Below are 19,213 nucleotides of genomic sequence, written 5' to 3' on the forward strand. Positions count from 1 at the left end.
GTATCCCCTCCCTCCCTCGCACGCGGTATCCCCTCCCTCCCTCCCTCCCTCGACGCACGCGGTATCCCCTCCCCTCCCTCCCTCGCACGCGGTATCCCCTCCCTCCCTCCCTCCCTCCCCTCGCACGCACGCACGCGGTATCCCTCACTCACTCACTCACTCACTCACTCACTCACTCACTCACTCACTCACGGTATCCTCCCTCCCTCGCACGCACGCACGCACGCACACACACATACACACACACTATCCCCTCACGTTAACCCCCTCCCTCCCTCCCACACGTTAACCCCTCCTCCCTCCCACACATTAACCCCTCCCTCCCTCCCACACATTAACCCCTCCCCTCCCTCCCACACATTAACCCCTCCCTCCCTCCCACACATTAACCCCTCCCTCCCACACATTAACCCCTCCCACAAAGCCACCTGGTCTGCACGTTGTCCTCCTTGTCCATGAGCGTAGGATGAGGACAGAACACCAGTTCTATCTCGCTGGCTCCGTCCATGGCCACGTCCCCTCCCCTCCGTTCTCTGTAGCGTTGTCCATGTCCAGACCAGAGTCATCTGACGTCTTGGTACGCTTGATGCTCGGCCCCGCCTCCTGCTTTACATTTATTGGGGGAAAAAGACTCGCTGAGTACAACCCAGGGGATAACATGTAACAGCAGGAAGAGAGGAGAATGTTCCTGGTGTCACGTTCCTGGTGTCACGTTCCTGGTGGGATTGATCTTTACTCAACAAAATGTATATTTGTCTGCATACATTTTTACCGCGTCATAATAACAGAGTACATTACATTGCACGCTAACCCATCCCATGTCACACACGTCTCATATAGCCACATACATAACATATCCCACCCTTACACATTATGTCAGAGGCGTACTAACACAGCTCAACTTTACTGATTGCCGTTTAGGTATTTGATAGATGTGATTAGGGTTGAACCCCCCGGCTCCTTTAATCAAGAGTCCCAGTGAGAGGTTTCCAGCTCCCTCCCTCTTGATCCTGGGAATTTTCCAACCGGGATTTCCGATAAACCTGGGAATTTGGGGGAAGTTACAGGAATTTTGCAACCCTACACGGGAATGAAGGTATCCTTGTACCTGGTTAGAGTGGACGGAGGCGTTGCTGCAGTGGGAGGAGTCACCGTTGTCCTCCAGCCCACTCCCGTTCTCCAGCTGGTGCTTCTTCCCTCGCTGCAGCCTGGAGGGAGGTGGGGACCACCCAGTGGTGGGAGGAGGGAAGAGCAGAGAGGATTTTGATAAAGTAACATTCAAGAACATAGTTCCAGAAACATATTCTGCATCATAGTTTCTGTTGGTGAGGAGACACTCATAGTTTCTGTTGGTGAGGAGACACTCATAGTTTCTGTTGGTGAGGAGACACTCATAGTTTCTGTTGGTGAGGAGACACTCATAGTTTCTGTTGGTGAGGAGACACTCATAGTTTCTGTTGGTGAGGAGACACTCATAGTTTCTGTTGGTGAGGAGACACTCATAGTTTCTGTTGGTGAGGAGACACTCATAGTTTCTGTTGGTGAGGAGACACTCATAGTTTCTGTTGGTGAGGAGACACTCATAGTTTCTGTTGGTGAGGAGACACTCAGTTTCTGTTGGTGAGGAGACACTCATAGTTTCTGTTGGTGAGGAGACACTCATAGTTTCTGTTGGTGAGGAGGCACCGAAATGGGAAATAGTGAGGAGCAGGACAGTCATGGCCTGTATCTTGAGGCCCTCCTCGATGCTGTGGGACAGGGGTTAAAGGTCAGGGTACAGTACCTGTTCATGGCCTGTATCTTGAGGATCTCCTCGATGCTGTGGGACAGAGGTTAAAGGTCAGGGTATAGTACCTGTTCATAGCCTGTATCTTGAGGCCCTCCTCGATGCTGTGAGACAGGGCCTGCTGGTTGTTGTGTTTGGAGATGCGGGCCAGAACCCTCTCCTGGTGGGCCTCGTACTCATCTCTGCTGGGGTAGATCTTACTGATGAGGGCATCAAAGTTAGGGTCCGGCCGCAGGGACCGCTTAGACACCAGCTTCTTCCTGCACGTAGGGCATTCCTTGTTGCTAGGGGGAACAGACAGAGATAGACCGATCGATTCCTTTTCAGTTGTTCTTTACCAGGTAGGTCAATAAAGAACTCATTGAGAGCCTGACCCCCTTGTTATACAGGACATCAACCCTGTGGTGGTGGTGGTGGTGATGTCCTGTGTAACAAAAGATATCTGCCGTCAATCAGGACTTTGATAAATACAACAAAAAGAACCACAGAGTGATCCGTGTCTGAGACCAAACGAATAGATTAGTGTCAACAGTGTGGCATGTCGTGTTGCTTTCTGCTCAAACTGAGGAGCATCACGTGAACATGGTTTAGCTACATAACAAATCTTTATCATAACCTTTACCCTGATCTGAATGCAATGATGATGCAGCCAGCACAAGACTAGTTAGAGGTAGTTAGGTTACTTTAGGTCAGGCTGGGTTACTTTAGGTCAGGCTAGCGGTACATACCCTGATCGGAGGGTGGTGATGAAGGGTAGGTGTGGTTACTTTAGGGTAGGTGAGGGTAGGGGTAGATACCCTGATTGGAGGGCGGTGATGATGGGTAGGTATGGTTACTTTAGGGTAGGTTACTTTAGGGTAGGTTACTTTAGGGTAGGTGTGGTTACTTTAGGGTAGGTTACTTTAGGGTAGGTTACTTTAGGGTAGGTTACTTTAGGGTAGGTGTGGTTACTTTAGGGTAGGTATGGTTACTTTAGGGTAGGTATGGTTACTTTAGGGTAGGTTACTTTAGGGTAGGTCAGGGTAGGTGTGGTTACTTTAGGGTAGGTATGGTTACTTTAGGGTAGGTTACTTTAGGGTAGGTGAGGGTAGGGGTACATACCCTGATCGGAGGGCGGTGATGATGGGTAGGTATGGTTACTTTAGGGTAGGTTACTTTAGGGTAGGTATGGTTACTTTAGGGTAGGTATGGTTACTTTAGGGTAGGTATGATTACTTTAGGGTAGGTATGGTTACTTTAGGGTAGGTATGGTTACTTTAGGGTAGGTTACTTTAAGGTAGGTCAGGGTAGGTGTGGTTACTTTAGGGTAGGTATGATTACTTTAGGGTAGGTGTGGTTACTTTAGGGTAGGTATGATTACTTTAGGGTAGGTATGGTTACTTTAGGGTAGGTATGGTTACTTTAGGGTAGGTTACTTTAGGGTAGGTATGGTTACTTTAGGGTAGGTTACTTTAGGGTAGGTTACTTTAGGGTAGGTTACTTTAGGGTAGGTCAGGGTAGGTGTGGTTACTTTAGGGTAGGTTACTTTAGGGTAGGTATGATTACTTTAGGGTAGGTGTGGTTACTTTAGGGTAGGTATGATTACTTTAGGGTAGGTATGGTTACTTTAGGGTAGGTATGGTTACTTTAGGGTAGGTTACTTTAGGGTAGGTATGGTTACTTTAGGTAGGTATGGTTACTTTAGGGTAGGTGTGGTTACTTTAGGGTAGGTATGGTTACTTTAGGGTAGGTGTGGTTACTTTAGGGTAGGTTACTTTAGGGTAGGTCAGGGGAGGTACATACCCTGATCGGAGGGCGGTGATGATGGGTAGGTATGGTTACTTTAGGGTAGGTTACTTTAGGGTAGGTCAGGGTAGGGGTACATACCCTGATCGGAGGGGGGTGATGAAGGGTAGGTATGGTTACTTTAGGGTAGGTGTGGTTACTTTAGGGTAGGTTACTTTAGGGTAGGTCAGGGGAGGGGTACATACCCTGATCGGAGGGTGGTGATGATGGATAGGTATGGTTACTTTAGGGTAGGTATGGTTACTTTAGGGTAGGTTACTTTAGGGTAGGTTACTTTAGGGTAGGTTACTTTAGGGTAGGTGTGGTTACTTTAGGGTAGGTTACTTTAGGGTAGGTATGGTTACTTTAGGGTAGGTTACTTTAGGGTAGGTTACTTTAGGGTAGGTCAGGGTAGGTGTGGTTACTTTAGGGTAGGTTACTTTAGGGTAGGTCAGGGGAGGGGTACATACCCTGATCGAGGGCGGTGATGATGCAGTCGGCACAGAAGCGGTGCAGACATTCCTTGGTTGTCATGGTGTTCTTCAGCATGTCCAGACAGATGGGACACATCAGCTCACTGTGGAGGCTCCTGGGAGACACGGCTATCTCCAGCCCATCAGTGATGGCCTCCTGGGTGGACACACAGAGGAAAACATATACCTAACCCTGGTCCTATATATTGTATACCCTATATAGCCTCCTGCACAGGGGAGGGGTATTCAGACCCCTTGACTTTTTGTTACTTCACAGTCTTATTCTAAAATGGATTTCATTGTTCCCCCTCAATCTACACACAATACCTCATATTGACAAAGCAAAAACAAAGCTAATGTATAGGAAAAAAAAAGAAACAAAATGAAATATCACATAAGTATTCAGATCCTTTACTCAGTACTTTGTTGAAGCACCTTTGGCAGCGATTACAGCCTTGAGTCTTCTTGGGTATGACGCTACCAGCTTGGCACACCTGTATTTGGGGAGTTTCTCCCATTCTTCTCTGCAGATCCTCTCCAGCTCTGTCAGGTTGGATGTGGAGTGTTTCTGCACAGGTATTTTCAGCTCTCTCCAAGTCCAGGCTCTGGCTGGGCCACTCAAAGACATTCAGAGACTTGTCCCGAAGCCACTCCTGCGTTATCTTGGCTGTGAGCTTTGGGTCGTTGTCCTGTTGGAAGGTGAACCTTCACCCCAATCTGAGATCCTGAGCGCTCCAGAGCAGGTTTTCATCAAGGATCTCTCTGCACTTTGCTCCGTTCATCTTTACCTCGATCCTGACTAGTCTCCCAGTCCCTGCCGCTGAAAAACATCCCCACAGCATGATGCTGCCACCACCATGCTTCACCGTAGGGATGGTGCCAGGTTTCCTCCAGATCATGGTCAGACACAAGAGGTATGTGGCAGGGTCTACAGTCAATCACGGATTACAAAAAGAAAACCAGCACAGTCACGGACCAGGATGTCTTGCTCCCAGGCAGACTAAATAACTTTTTTGCCCGCTTTGAGGACAATACAGTGCCACTGACATGGCCTGCAACGGAAACATGCGGTCTCTCCTTCACTGCAGCCGAGGTGAGTAAGACATTTAAACGTGTTAACCCTCGCAAAGCTGCAGGCCCAGACGGCATCCCCAGCCGCGCCCTCAGAGCATGTGCAGACCAGCTGGTTGGTGTGTTTACGGACATATTCAATCAATCCTTATCGCAGTCTGTTGTTCCCACATGCTTCAAGAGGGGTAACTGAGCTAAACGACTACCGCCCCGTAGCACTCACTTCCGTCATCATGAAGTGCTTTGAGAGACTAGTCAAGGACCATATCACCTCCACCCTACGTGACACCCTAGACCCACTCCAATTTGCTTACCGCCCAAATAGGTCCACAGACGATGCAATCTCAACCACACCGCACACTGCCCTAACCCATCTGGACAAGAGGAATACCTATGTGAGAATGCTGTTCATCGACTACAGCTCGGCATTTAACACCATAGTGCCCTCCAAGCTCGTCATCAAGCTCGAGACCCTGGTCTCGACCCCGCCCTGTGCAACTGGGTACTGGACTTCCTGACGGGCCGCCCCCAGGTGGTGAGGGTAGGCAACAACATCTCCACCCCGCTGATCCTCAACACTGGGGCCCCACAAGGGTGCGTTCTGAGCCCTCTCCTGTACTCCCTGTTCACCCACGACTGCGTGGCCACGCACGCCTCCAACTCAATCATCAACTCAATCATCAAGTTTGCGGACGACACAACAGTGGTAGGCTTGATTACCAACAACGAGAGACGGCCTACAGGGAGGAGGTGAGGGCCCTCGGAGTGTGGTGTCAGGAAAATAACCTCACACTTAACGTCAACAAAACTAAGGAGATGATTGTGGACTTCAGGAAACAGCAGAGGGAACACCCCCTATCCACATCGATGGAAAAGTAGTGGAGAGGGTAGTAAGTTTTAAGTTCCTCGGCGTACACATCACAGACAAACTGAATTGGTCCACCCACACAGACAGCATCGTGAAGAAGGCGCAGCAGCGCCTCTTCAACCTCAGGAGGCTGAAGAAATTTGGCTTGTCACCAAAAGCACTCACAAACTTCTACAGATGCACAATCGAGGGCATCCTGTCGGGCTGTATCACCGCCTGGTACGGCAACTGCTCCGCCTTCAACCGTAAGGCTCTCCAGAGGGTAGTGAGGTCTGCACAACGCATCACCGGGGCAAACTACCTGCCCTCCAGGACACCTACACCGCCCGATGTTACAGGAAGGCCATAAAGATCATCGAGGACATCAACCACCCGAACCACTGCCTGTTCACCCCGCTATCATCCAGAAGGCGAGGTCAGTACAGGTGCATCAAAGCTGGGACCGAGAGACTGAAAAACAGCGTCTATCTCAAGGCCATCAGACTGTTAAACAGCCACCACTAAAATTGAGTGGCTGCTGCCAACATACTGACACTGACTCAACTCCAGCCACTTTAATAATGGGAATTGATGGGAAATGATGTAAAATATATCACTAGCCACTTTAAACAATGCTACCTTATATAATGTTACATACCCTACATTATTCATCTCATATGCATACGTATATACTGTACTCTATATCATCTACTGCATCCTTATGTAATACATGTGCCACTTTAACTATGCCACTTTGTTTACTTTGTCTACATACTCATCTCATATGTATATACTGTACTCGATACCATCTACTGTATCTTGCCTATGCTGCTCTGTACCATCACTCATTCATATATCTTTATGTACATATTCTTTATCCCCTTACACTTGTGTCTATAAGGTAGTAGTTTTGGAATTGTTAGCTAGATTACTTGTTGGTTATTACTGCATTGTCGGAACTAGAAGCACAAGCATTTCGCGACACTAACATCTGCTAACCATGTGTATGTGACAAATCAAATTTGATTTGAGTCTTTTGGCAAACTCCATGTGGGTTGTCATGTGCATTTTACTGAGGTGTGGCTTCCATCTGACCACTCTACCATAAAGGCCTGATTGGTGGAGTGCTGCAGAGATGGTTGTTCTTCTGGAAGGTTCTGCCATCTCCACAGAGGAACTCTGGAGCTCTGTCAGAGTGACCATTGGGTACTTGGTCACCTCCTGACCAAGGTCCTTCTCCCCTGATTGCTCAGTTTGGGCAGGCCAGCAGATCTAGGAAGAGTCTTGGTGGTTCCAAACTTCTTCCATTTATGAATGATGGAGGCCACTGTGTTCTTGGGGACCTTCAATGCTGCAGACATTTGTTGGTACCCTTCCGCAGATCTGTGCCTCGACACAATCCTGTCTCTGAGCTCTACGGACAATTCCTTCGACCTCATGGCTTGGTTTTTGCTCTGACACCCACTATCAACTGTGGAACCTTATATAGACAGGTGTGCCTTTCCAAATCATGTCCAATCAATTGAATTTACCACAGGTGGAGCCCAATCAAGTTGTAGAAACATCTCAAGGATGATCAATGGAAACAGGATGCACCTGAGCTCAATTTCGAGTCTCATAGCAAAGGGTCTGAATACTTATGTAAATAAGGCATTTCTGTTTTTTATTCTACAAAAAATGTAAAACTATTTGTCGTTATGTGGTATTACGTGTAGAGATGGATTAAATCAACATTTCCCTCATACATTTCAGAATAAGGCTGTAACGTAACAAAATGTGGAAAAAGTCAAGGGGTCTGAATACTTTCCGAAGGCACGGTATGATGTCGGAAGACACACACCACCACAAAAGGAAACTAGGGAGATTCACCAAGGGTTACAATTTCTTCTTTTTACATTTTTAGATTCATACAGCGCCTCGTCATCCACCTAAAGAAACCACTGGGTTTTATTCCACTAAAAAGCCGATTCACACAGAAGTTCATGTTGGAAACAGTGACGCATTTGAGGAGTCTCGGTTAACGTAATGTCTTCAGAACTCCGTTTTACAAAGGAATCCATGAGGAGCCTTCCTGTAATATCTGAACTGATTGGCTAGCCTATGCCGTGATCAATACCGTATATTATAAACTGGGTGGTTCGAGCCCTGAATGCTGATTGGCTGAAAGCAATGGTATTTGAGACAGTATACCACGGGTATGACAAAACACTACATTAGTAACCAGTTTATAACAGCAATAAGGCACCTCAAGGGTTTGTTGTATATAGCCAATATACCACGGCTAAGGGCTGTATCCAGGCACTCCGCGTTGTGTCGTGCTTTAGGACAGCCCTTAGCCGTGGTAAATTGGCCATATCCCACACCCCTCAGACCTTATAACTTAAACAGAGCTGCTCCCCTCCTCACAGAAGTCCTCCACCTGCCAATCCAAGGACATTACTGTGCTTCCACTGTGGATGTGGTACCTTTATCTGCGTTACCATTTCTCCTGACGGTGCGCTGCGTGGGAGAGGTGGGTTTCAGCCGCAACGCTCAGAAAAGGGCTGCCAAACTATCGCCAAAAAAGTCTGAGGAGGCACACTCTACGGCACCAGGCGGCTCCGCTCTACGGCACCAGGCGGCTCCGCCTCCGCTCTACGGCACCAGACGGCTCCGCCTCCTCTCTACGGCACCAGACGGCTCCGCCTCCTCTCTACGGTAGCAGGCGGGTGAACTAGGGCTAAGTCTAATGCAGCTAGTGATGGGTTCGGTGTCTGCAGCCATGTCTGGACATATAGACGAACCCTGATCTGTGAAACACGGAAAGCTACGTAATAACACTTTAAATCTAAAAGTGAAAAACAACCCTACCTGCGGAGTCCTCTGTAGCTCAGAGACAGAGAGGTGTTACAGTAAATGTGCTCCCCTACCTGCGGAGTCCTCTGTAGCTCAGAGACAGAGAGGTGTTACAGTAAATGTGCTCCCCTAACTGCGGAGTCCTCTGTAGCTCAGAGACAGAGAGGTGTTACAGTAAATGTGCTCCCCTACCTGCGGAGTCCTCTGTAGCTCAGAGACAGAGAGGTGTTACAGTAAATGTGCTCCCCTACCTGCGGAGTCCTCTGTAGCTCAGAGACAGAGAGGTGTTACAGTAAATGTGCTCCCTAACTGCGGAGTCCTCTGTAGCTCAGAGACAGAGGTGTTACAGTAAATGTGCTCCCCTACCTGCGGAGTCCTCTGTAGCTCAGAGACAGAGAGGTGTTACAGTAAAATGTGCTCCCCTACCTGTGGAGTCCTCTGTAGCTCATACAGACTGAGTTCCCATGTCTTACTGAGGGGTTGCACCCCATTCGTCTGCACTGTCTGTGTCATACTCCCAACCTGGAATAAAAACATTAGCATCATTAAAATGGACCAAACACACAGGCACACAGTTTCCTGTTGTTCAGCACCAGAAAAATACAGACTTGATGTACCATTGGCTGAAAGCCATGGTATATCAGACCGTATACCACGGGTATGACAAAACATGTTCTTTACTGTTCTAGTTACGTTAGTAACCAGTATACAACAGCAATAAGGCACCTCAGGGGTTTGTGGTACAGTTAAAGTCGGAAGTTTACACACTTAGGTTGGAGTCATTAAAACTCGTTTTTCAACCACTCCACAAATTTCTTGTTAACAAACTATAGTTTTGGCAAGTAATATAATAATAATATATAATAATAATAATAATATATGTGTGTGTAGCCTTGGAGTGATTATCTTAATTCACTGAGGTTCGCTAGCCAGCTATTTGTCGTCCTTAACGTAGGAGACTCTGCTAGCTAGCCAACAGCTAACAGCTAGCCAACGTCTACTGAATAGAACCCAACAACCCGGTCGCATTCACAGGTAGTATCACATTTTCATTTCATTACAGTACAACGGTTTGATTTGTTTGATCGTAGCTAGCTACATAGCTAGCTACATAGCCGTCTTTGTTTCAAAGATAATTGTGTAGTCTAGACCGATTTCCTAGGTTAGCTAGCCAGCTATTGTCGTTCTTTTAACTCAACGTAACGTAAACAACACTGCTAGCTAGCCAGCTAGCCCCGAACAGCAGCACTGTAGAAATTATTACACTCAACGGAACGACTTGATTAGTGTAGTGTCAACAACGCAGCTACTGCCAGCTAGCCTACTTTAGCAGTACTGTATCATTTGAATCATTTTAGTCAATAAGATTCTTGCTACGTAAGCTTAACTTTCTGAACATTCGAGACGTGTAGTCCGCTTGTCATTCCAATTTCCTTGCATTAGCGTAGCCTTTTCTGTAGCCTGTCAACTATGTGTCTGTCTATCCCTGTTCTCTCCTCTCTGCACAGACCATACAAACGCTCCACACCGCGTGGCCGCGACCACCCTAACCTGGTGGTCCCAGCGCGTACGACCCACGTGGAGTTCCAGGTCTCTGGTAGCCTCTGGAACTGCCAATCTGCGGCCAACAAGGCAGAGTTCATCTCAGCCTATGCCTCCCTCCAGTCCCTTGACTTCTTGGCACTGACGGAAACATGGATCACCACAGATAACACTGCTACTCCTACTGCTCTCTCCTCGTCCGCCCACGTGTTCTCGCACACCCCGAGAGCTTCTGGTCAGCGGGGTGGTGGCACCGGGATCCTCATCTCTCCCAAGTGGTCTTTCTCTCTTTCTCCCCTTACCCATCTGTCTATTGCCTCCTTTGAATTCCATGCTGTCACAGTTACCAGCCCTTTCAAGCTTAACATCCTTATCATTTATCGCCCTCCAGGTTCCCTCGGAGAGTTCATCAATGAGCTTGATGCCTTGATAAGCTCCTTTCCTGAGGACGGCTCACCTCTCACAGTTCTGGGCGACTTTAACCTCCCCACGTCTACCTTTGACTCATTCCTCTCTGCCTCCTTCTTTCCACTCCTCTCCTCTTTTGACCTCACCCTCTCACCTTCCCCCTACTCACAAGGCAGGCAATACGCTTGACCTCATCTTTACTAGATGCTGTTCTTCCACTAACCTCATTGCAACTCCCCTCCAAGTCTCCGACCACTACCTTGTATCCTTTTCCCTCTCGCTCTCATCCAACACTTCCCACTGCCCCTACTCGGATGGTATCGCGCCGTCCCAACCTTCGCTCTCTCTCCCCCTACTCTCTCCTCTTCCATCCTATCTTCTCTTCCCTCTGCTCAAACTTTCTCCAACCTATCTCCTGATTCTGCCTCCTCAACCCTCCTCTCCTCCCTTACTGCATCCTTTGACTCCCTATGTCCCCTATCCTCCAGGCCGGCTCGGTCCTCCCCTCCCCGCTCCGTGGCTCGACGACTCATTGCGAGCTCACAGAACAGGGCTCCGGGCAGCCGAGCGGAAATGGAGGAAAACTCGCCTCCCTGCGGACCTGGCATCCTTTCACTCCCTCCTCTCTACATTTTCCTCCTCTGTCTCTGCTGCTAAAGCCACTTTCTACCACTCTAAATTCCAAGCATCTGCCTCTAACCCTAGGAAGCTCTTTGCCACCTTCTCCTCCCTCCTGAATCCTCCCCCCTCCCTCCTCCCTCTCTGCAGATGACTTCGTCAACCATTTTGAAAAGAAGGTCGATGACATCCGATCCTCGTTTGCTAAGTCAAACGACACTGCTGGTTCTGCCCACACTGCCCTACCCTATGCTCTGACCTCTTTCTCCCTCTCTCTCCAGATGAAATCTCGCGTCTTGTGACGGCCGGCCGCCCAACAACCTGCCCGCTTGACCCTATCCCCTCCTCTCTTCTCCAGACCATTTCCGGAGACCTTCTCCCTTACCTCACCTCGCTCATCAACTCATCCCTGACCGCTGGCTACGTCCCTCCCGTCTTCAAGAGAGCGAGAGTTGCACCCCTTCTGAAAAAACCTACACTCGATCCCTCCGATGTCAACAACTACAGACCAGTATCCCTTCTCTCTTTTCTCTCCAAAACTCTTGAGCGTGCCGTCCTTGGCCAGCTCTACCGCTATCTCTCTCAGAATGACCTTCTTGATCCAAATCAGTCAGGTTTCAAGACTAGTCATTCAACTGAGACTGCTCTTCTCTGTATCACGGAGGCGCTCCGCACTGCTAAAGCTAACTCTCTCTCCTCTGCTCTCATCCTTCTAGACCTATCGGCTGCCTTCGATACTGTGAACCATCAGATCCTCCTCTCCACCCTCTCCGAGTTGGGCATCTCCGCGCGGCCCACGCTTGGATTGCGTCCTACCTGACAGGTCGCTCCTACCAGGTGGCGTGGCGAGAATCTGTCTCCTCACCACGCGCTCTCACCACTGGTGTCCCCCAGGGCTCTGTTCTAGGCCCTCTCTTATTCTCGCTATACACCAAGTCACTTGGCTCTGTCATAACCTCACATGGTCTCTCCTATCATTGCTATGCAGACGACACACAATTAATCTTCTCCTTTCCCCCTTCTGATGACCAGGTGGCGAATCGCATCTCTGCATGTCTGGCAGACATATCAGTGTGGATGACGGATCACCACCTCAAGCTGAACCTCAGCAAGACGGAGCTCCTCTTCCTCCCGGGGAAGGACTGCCCGTTCCATGATCTCGCCATCACGGTTGACAACTCCATTGTGTCCTCCTCCCAGAGCGCTAAGAACCTTGGCGTGATCCTGGACAACACCCTGACGTTCTCAACTAACATCAAGGCGGTGTCCGTTCCTGTAGGTTCATGCTCTACAACATCCGCAGAGTACGACCCTGCCTCACACAGGAAGCGGCGCAGGTCCTAATCCAGGCACTTGTCATCTCCCGTCTTGATTACTGCAACTCGCTGTTGGCTGGGCTCCCTGCCTGTGCCATTAAACCCCTACAACTCATCCAGAACGCCGCAGCCCGTCTGGTGTTCAACCTTCCCAAGTTCTCTCACGTCACCCCGCTCCTCCGCTCTCTCCACTGGCTTCCAGTTGAAGCTCGCATCCGCTACAAGACCATGGTGCTCGCCTACGGAGCTGTGAGGGGAACGGCACCTCAGTACCTCCAGGCTCTGATCAGGCCCTACACCCAAACAAGGGCACTGCGTTCATCCACCTCTGGCCTGCTCGCCTCCCTACCACTGAGGAAGTACAGTTCCCGCTCAGCCCAGTCAAAACTGTTCGCTGCTCTGGCCCCCAATGGTGGAACAAACTCCCTCACGACGCGCCAGGACAGCGGAGTCAATCACCACCTTCCGGAGACACCTGAAACCCCACCTCTTCAAGGAATACCTAGGATAGGGTAAGTAAGGGTAAGTAATCCTTCTCACCCCCCCCCCCTTCTCACCCCCCCAACAAGATTTAGATGCAAGTGGCTGTTCCACTGGTTGTCATAAGGTGTATGCACCAATTTGTAAGTCGCTCTGGATAAGAGCGTCTGCTAAATGACTTAAATGTAAATGTAAATTTAGCAGACGCTTTTATCCAAAGCGACTTACAGTCATGTGTGCATACATTCTACGTATGGGTGGTCCCGGGAATCGAACCCACTACCCTGGCGTTACAAGCGCCATGCTCTACCAACTGAGCTACAGAAGGACCAGATTGATATGTTACAGCCTTATTCTGAAATGTATGAGGGAAATGTCGATTTAATCCATCTCTACACGTAATACCACATAACGACAAATAGTTTTTACATTTTTTGTAGAATAAAAAAACAGAAATGCCTTATTTACATAAGTATTCAGACCCTTTGCTATGAGACTCGAAATTGAGCTCAGGTGCATCCTGTTTCCATTGATCATCCTTGAGATGTTTCTACAACTTGATTGGTCTCCACCTGTGGTAAATTCAATTGATTGGACATGATTTGGAAAGGCACACCTGTGTATATAAGGTTCCACAGTTGATAGTGGATGTCAGAGCAAAAACCAAGCCATGAGGTCGAAGGAATTGTCCGTAGAGCTCAGAGACAGGATTGTGTCGAGGCACAGATCTGCGGAAGGGTACCAACAAATGTCTGCAGCATTGAAGGTCCCCAAGAACACAGTGGCCTGGGCGGTAGTTACAGAGAAGATGAAGGGGGTGAATGAGCCAATTGGAAGCTGGGGAAGATTAGGTGGTCATGATGGTATGAGGGCCAGATTGGGAATTTAGCCAGGACACCAGGGTTAACATCCCTACTCTTACGATAAGTGGCATGGGATCTTTTAGTGACCACAGAGTTAGGTCAGCCGTTTAACATAACATCCAAGAGACAGAACCCTACACAGGGCAATGTTCCCAATCACTGCCCTGGGGCATTTGGATATTTTTTTTTGACCAAAGAGTGCTTCCTACTGACCCGCCAACACCACTTCCAGCAGCATCTCCCATCCTGGGACTGACCAGGACCAACCCTGTTTACCTTCAGAGGCAGGGTGGTATGCTGTCATTGTGATCATTACACAGGTGCACCTTGTACTGGAGACAATAAAATGTGCAGTTGTCACAACACATTGCCACAGATGTCTCAAATGTTGAGGGAATGGGCAATTGGCATGCTGACTGCAGGAATGTCCACCAGAGCAGTCACCAGATAATTGCATGTTTATTTCTCTACCATAAGCCGCATCCACGTCATTTTAAAGAATTTGTCAGTCCGTCCAACCGGCCTCACAACCGCAGTCCATGTATAACCACGCCAGCCCAGGACCTCCACATCCTGCTTCTTCACCTGAGGGATTGTCTGAGACGAGCCACCCTGACAGCTGATGAATCTGAGGAGTATTTATGTCTGTAATAACACCCCTGAGGGGGAAAACTAATTCTGATTGGCTGGGCCCCAGTGGGTGAGCATAAGCCCTCCCAGGCCCATCAATGGCTGTGTTCCTCCCCAGTCATGTGAAATCCATAGATTAGGGCATTATTTATTTATTTCACTTGACTGATTTCCTTATATGAAATATAAAACTCGAGGTAGATAAATGAATACTGTAGCTACATCATCAGGGAACATCTGGACAACAAAAAAAAATAACCTCAACATGGTAATAGTTGTCAAAATCAATCTGGTGGTTTGACAGGTAACTACCGTGGGGTTAATGTCCTGCCTCAAAAGCACATGAATTAACTAGTTACCCCGAATAACGTTACATTCACACCAATGAATACTGAACACTATGTTGGGAGGAAACTGGCGAACTGTATTTTATATTTCCAGGTTCACGTCCCAGACATTGAAACAACAGCACATTATTAAGTAACGTTAGTTTAACGGAGCTTCTTTGTGTCGGATCCTGCGTGCTACAGATGTGCAAATACTGAATCGCCTTTGATAAAATCTGATTTAGCCTTTTACATGGTCAATTGTAATCGTATTTAGAAATAATGGTGTCTGTGCATCAATATAAAACCGCTTTATGTGCATATCATTGTGCGATGTCACTAGAAAAAAGGACAGGCTCGCGAGCTAGATTGCTAACGTTAGAGATGTGACGAAGCCTCACGACCAATCAACGATGCACTAAAATAGACGGAGATATATGTTCTTCAATGTACCTTTAGACGGTCAACCCTTGTCTTATCGTTACTGTGTGAGTCTAGATGAAAAACAATCAAATATATGACCAAAGCGTGTTTGTTTATGTACTTACGTGTTGTGGATACAGACGAACCAGACGAGTAATTCTGCCAGCAGCACAAACACTGACGTCACCCTGTATGGTAATGAGGGATTCATTCAAAATAAAAGCCCGCGTTTTAAAAAAAAAAACAGAAATGTGGATATCTAATTCAAAAGTACATTACATTTTAATCAATGTCCATTTTTATTGTGCTTGAAAGCAAATGCAAGAAAGACTTTATGGAAACAATTACAAATATGCTTCTAAAAACATTTTTTTAAACCCCTATTCGAGAAAAAAATACAATGTCCAGAATGTTCACAACATGAGACCCGGTATTTAACTTTTTTGTTTGTTTAATTCACCTTTATTTAGCCAGGTAGGCCAGTTGAGAACAAGTTCTGATGTACAACTGCAACCTGGCCGAAGATAAAGAAAATGTATATTTAGATGTCAAATAGAGGTAAAAGTGAGGTTGAAAAGACGCAGTGGGGTCAACAGCATCGATCAGTGGAGGCGGGCCATAAAAATGTCTGGAATTGAGTCAATGGAGCGGTATCTGACCGCAAGGCACTACAGAGGGTAGTGGGTACAGCCCAGTACATCACTGGGACCAAGCTTCCTGCCATCCAGGACCTCTATACCAGGCGGTATCCGACCGTAAGGCACTACAGAGGGTAGTGGGTACGGCCCAGTACATCACTGGGACCAAGCTTCCTGCCATCCAGGACCTCTATACCAGGCGGTATCTGACCGCAAGGCACTACAGAGGGTAGTGGGTACAGCCCAGTACATCACTGGGACCAAGCTTCCTGCCATCCAGGACCTCTATACCAGGCGGTATCCGACCGCAAGGCACTACAGAGGGTAGTGGGTACAGCCCAGTACATCACTGGGACCAAGCTTCCTGCCATCCAGGACCTCTATACCAGGCGGTATCCGACCATAAGGCGCTACAGAGGGTAGTGGGTACAGCCCAGTACATCACTGGGACCAAGCTTCCTGCCATCCAGGACCTCTATACCAGGCGGTATCTGACCGTAAGGCACTATAGAGGGTAGTGGGTACAGCCCAGTACATCACTGGGACCAAGCTTCCTGCCATCCAGGACCTCTATACCAGACGGTATCCGACCGCAAGGCACTACAGAGGGTAGTGGGTACGGCCCAGTACATCACTGGGACCAAGCTTCCTGCCATCCAGGACCTCTATACCAGGCGGTATCTGACCGCAAGGCACTACAGAGGGTAGTGGGTATGGCCCAGTACATCACTGGGACCAAGCTTCCTGCCATCCAGGACCTCTATACCAGGCGGTATCCGACTGTAAGGCACTCTAGAGGGTAGTGGGTACAGCCCAGTACATCACTGGGACCAAGCTTCCTGCCATCCAGGACCTCTATACCAGGCGGTATCCGACCGCAAGGCACTACAGAGGGTAGTGGGTACAGCCCAGTACATCACTGGGACCAAGCTTCCTTCCATCCAGGACCTCTATACCAGACGGTATCCGACCGCAAGGCACTACAGAGGGTAGTGGGTACGGCCCAGTACATCACTGGGACCAAGCTTCCTGCCATCCAGGACCTCTATACCAGACGGTATCCGACCGCAAGGCACTACAGAGGGTAGTGGGTACGGCCCAGTACATCACTGGGACCAAGCTTCCTGCCATCCAGGACCTCTATACCAGGCGGTATCCGACTGTAAGGCACTCTAGAGGGTAGTGGGTACAGCCCAGTACATCACTGGGACCAAGCTTCCTGCCATCCAGGACCTCTATACCAGGCGGTATCCGACCGCAAGGCACTACAGAGGGTAGTGGGTACAGCCCAGTACATCACTGGGACCAAGCTTCCTGCCATCCAGGACCTCTATACCAGGCGGTATCCGACCATAAGGCGCTACAGAGGGTAGTGGGTACGGCCCAGTACATCACTGGGACCAAGCTTCCTGCCATCCAGGACCTCTATACCAGGCGGTATCCGACCGTAAGGCACTACAGAGGGTAGTGGGTACAGCCCAGTACATCACTGGGACCAAGCTTCCTGCCATCCAGGACCTCTATACCAGGCGGTATCCGACCGTAAGGCACTACAGAGGGTAGTGGGTACGGCCCAGTACATCACTGGGACCAAGCTTCCTGCCATCCAGGACCTCTATACCAGGCGGTATCCGACCGTAAGGCACTATAGAGGGTAGTGGGTACGGCCCAGTACATCACTGGGACCAAGCTTCCTGCCATCCAGGACCTCTATACCAGGCGGTATCTGACCGCAAGGCACTACAGAGGGTAGTGGGTATGGCCCAGTACATCACTGGGACCAAGCTTCCTGCCATCCAGGACCTCTATACCAGGCGGTATCCGACTGTAAGGCACTCTAGAGGGTAGTGGGTACAGCCCAGTACATCACTGGGACCAAGCTTCCTGCCATCCAGGACCTCTATACCAGGCGGTATCTGACCGCAAGGCACTACAGAGGGTAGTGGGTACAGCCCAGTACATCACTGGGACCAAGCTTCCTGCCATCCAGGACCTCTATACCAGGCGGTATCTGACCGCAAGGCACTACAGAGGGTAGTGGGTACGGCCCAGTACATCACTGGGACCAAGCTTCCTGCCATCCAGGACCTCTATACCAGACGGTATCTGACCGCAAGGCACTACAGAGGGTAGTGGGTACGGCCCAGTACATCACTGGGACCAAGCTTCCTGCCATCCAGGACCTCTATACCAGACGGTATCCGACCGCAAGGCACTACAGAGGGTAGTGGGTACGGCCCAGTACATCACTGGGACCAAGCTTCCTGCCATCCAGGACCTCTATACCAGGCGGTATCCGACTGTAAGGCACTCTAGAGGGTAGTGGGTACAGCCCAGTACATCACTGGGACCAAGCTTCCTGCCATCCAGGACCTCTATACCAGGCGGTATCCGACCGCAAGGCACTACAGAGGGTAGTGGGTACAGCCCAGTACATCACTGGGACCAAGCTTCCTGCCATCCAGGACCTCTATACCAGGCGGTATCCGACCATAAGGCGCTACAGAGGGTAGTGGGTACGGCCCAGTACATCACTGGGACCAAGCTTCCTGCCATCCAGGACCTCTATACCAGGCGGTATCCGACCGTAAGGCACTACAGAGGGTAGTGGGTACAGCCCAGTACATCACTGGGACCAAGCTTCCTGCCATCCAGGACCTCTATACCAGGCGGTATCCGACCGTAAGGCACTACAGAGGGTAGTGGGTACGGCCCAGTACATCACTGGGACCAAGCTTCCTGCCATCCAGGACCTCTATACCAGGCGGTATCCGACCGTAAGGCACTATAGAGGGTAGTGGGTACGGCCCAGTACATCACTGGGACCAAGCTTCCTGCCATCCAGGACCTCTATACCAGGCGGTATCTGACCGCAAGGCACTACAGAGGGTAGTGGGTATGGCCCAGTACATCACTGGGACCAAGCTTCCTGCCATCCAGGACCTCTATACCAGGCGGTATCCGACTGTAAGGCACTCTAGAGGGTAGTGGGTACAGCCCAGTACATCACTGGGACCAAGCTTCCTGCCATCCAGGACCTCTATACCAGGCGGTATCCGACCGCAAGGCACTACAGAGGGTAGTGGGTACAGCCCAGTACATCACTGGGACCAAGCTTCCTGCCATCCAGGACCTCTATACCAGACGGTATCCGACCGCAAGGCACTACAGAGGGTAGTGGGTACGGCCCAGT

The 19,213-nt window shown here is 49.5% G+C and overlaps 2 long non-coding RNA genes and 1 pseudogene across 2 annotated transcripts; 2 read left to right on the plus strand and 1 right to left on the minus strand.

The window, feature by feature from the left end:
- Positions 1 to 15,586, minus strand: part of LOC118378439 (E3 ubiquitin-protein ligase RING2-like) — a 31,570-nt pseudogene extending 15,984 nt beyond the window's left edge.
- Positions 2,832 to 3,550, plus strand: LOC127919894 (uncharacterized). The gene is made up of 3 exons (XR_008104368.1): positions 2,832 to 2,971; positions 3,117 to 3,227; positions 3,452 to 3,550. It is a non-coding gene; the product is annotated as an uncharacterized LOC127919894 (long non-coding RNA).
- LOC127919893 (uncharacterized) lies at positions 7,647 to 9,243 on the plus strand. Its single transcript, XR_008104367.1, has 3 exons — positions 7,647 to 8,883; positions 8,943 to 9,060; positions 9,117 to 9,243. It is a non-coding gene; the product is annotated as an uncharacterized LOC127919893 (long non-coding RNA).
- Positions 15,587 to 19,213: the final 3,627 nt, after the last annotated feature.

The sequence above is a fragment of the Oncorhynchus keta genome, unplaced genomic scaffold (assembly GCF_023373465.1).
Source record: "Oncorhynchus keta strain PuntledgeMale-10-30-2019 unplaced genomic scaffold, Oket_V2 Un_contig_17813_pilon_pilon, whole genome shotgun sequence".
NCBI classification, from domain to species: domain Eukaryota; kingdom Metazoa; phylum Chordata; class Actinopteri; order Salmoniformes; family Salmonidae; genus Oncorhynchus; species Oncorhynchus keta.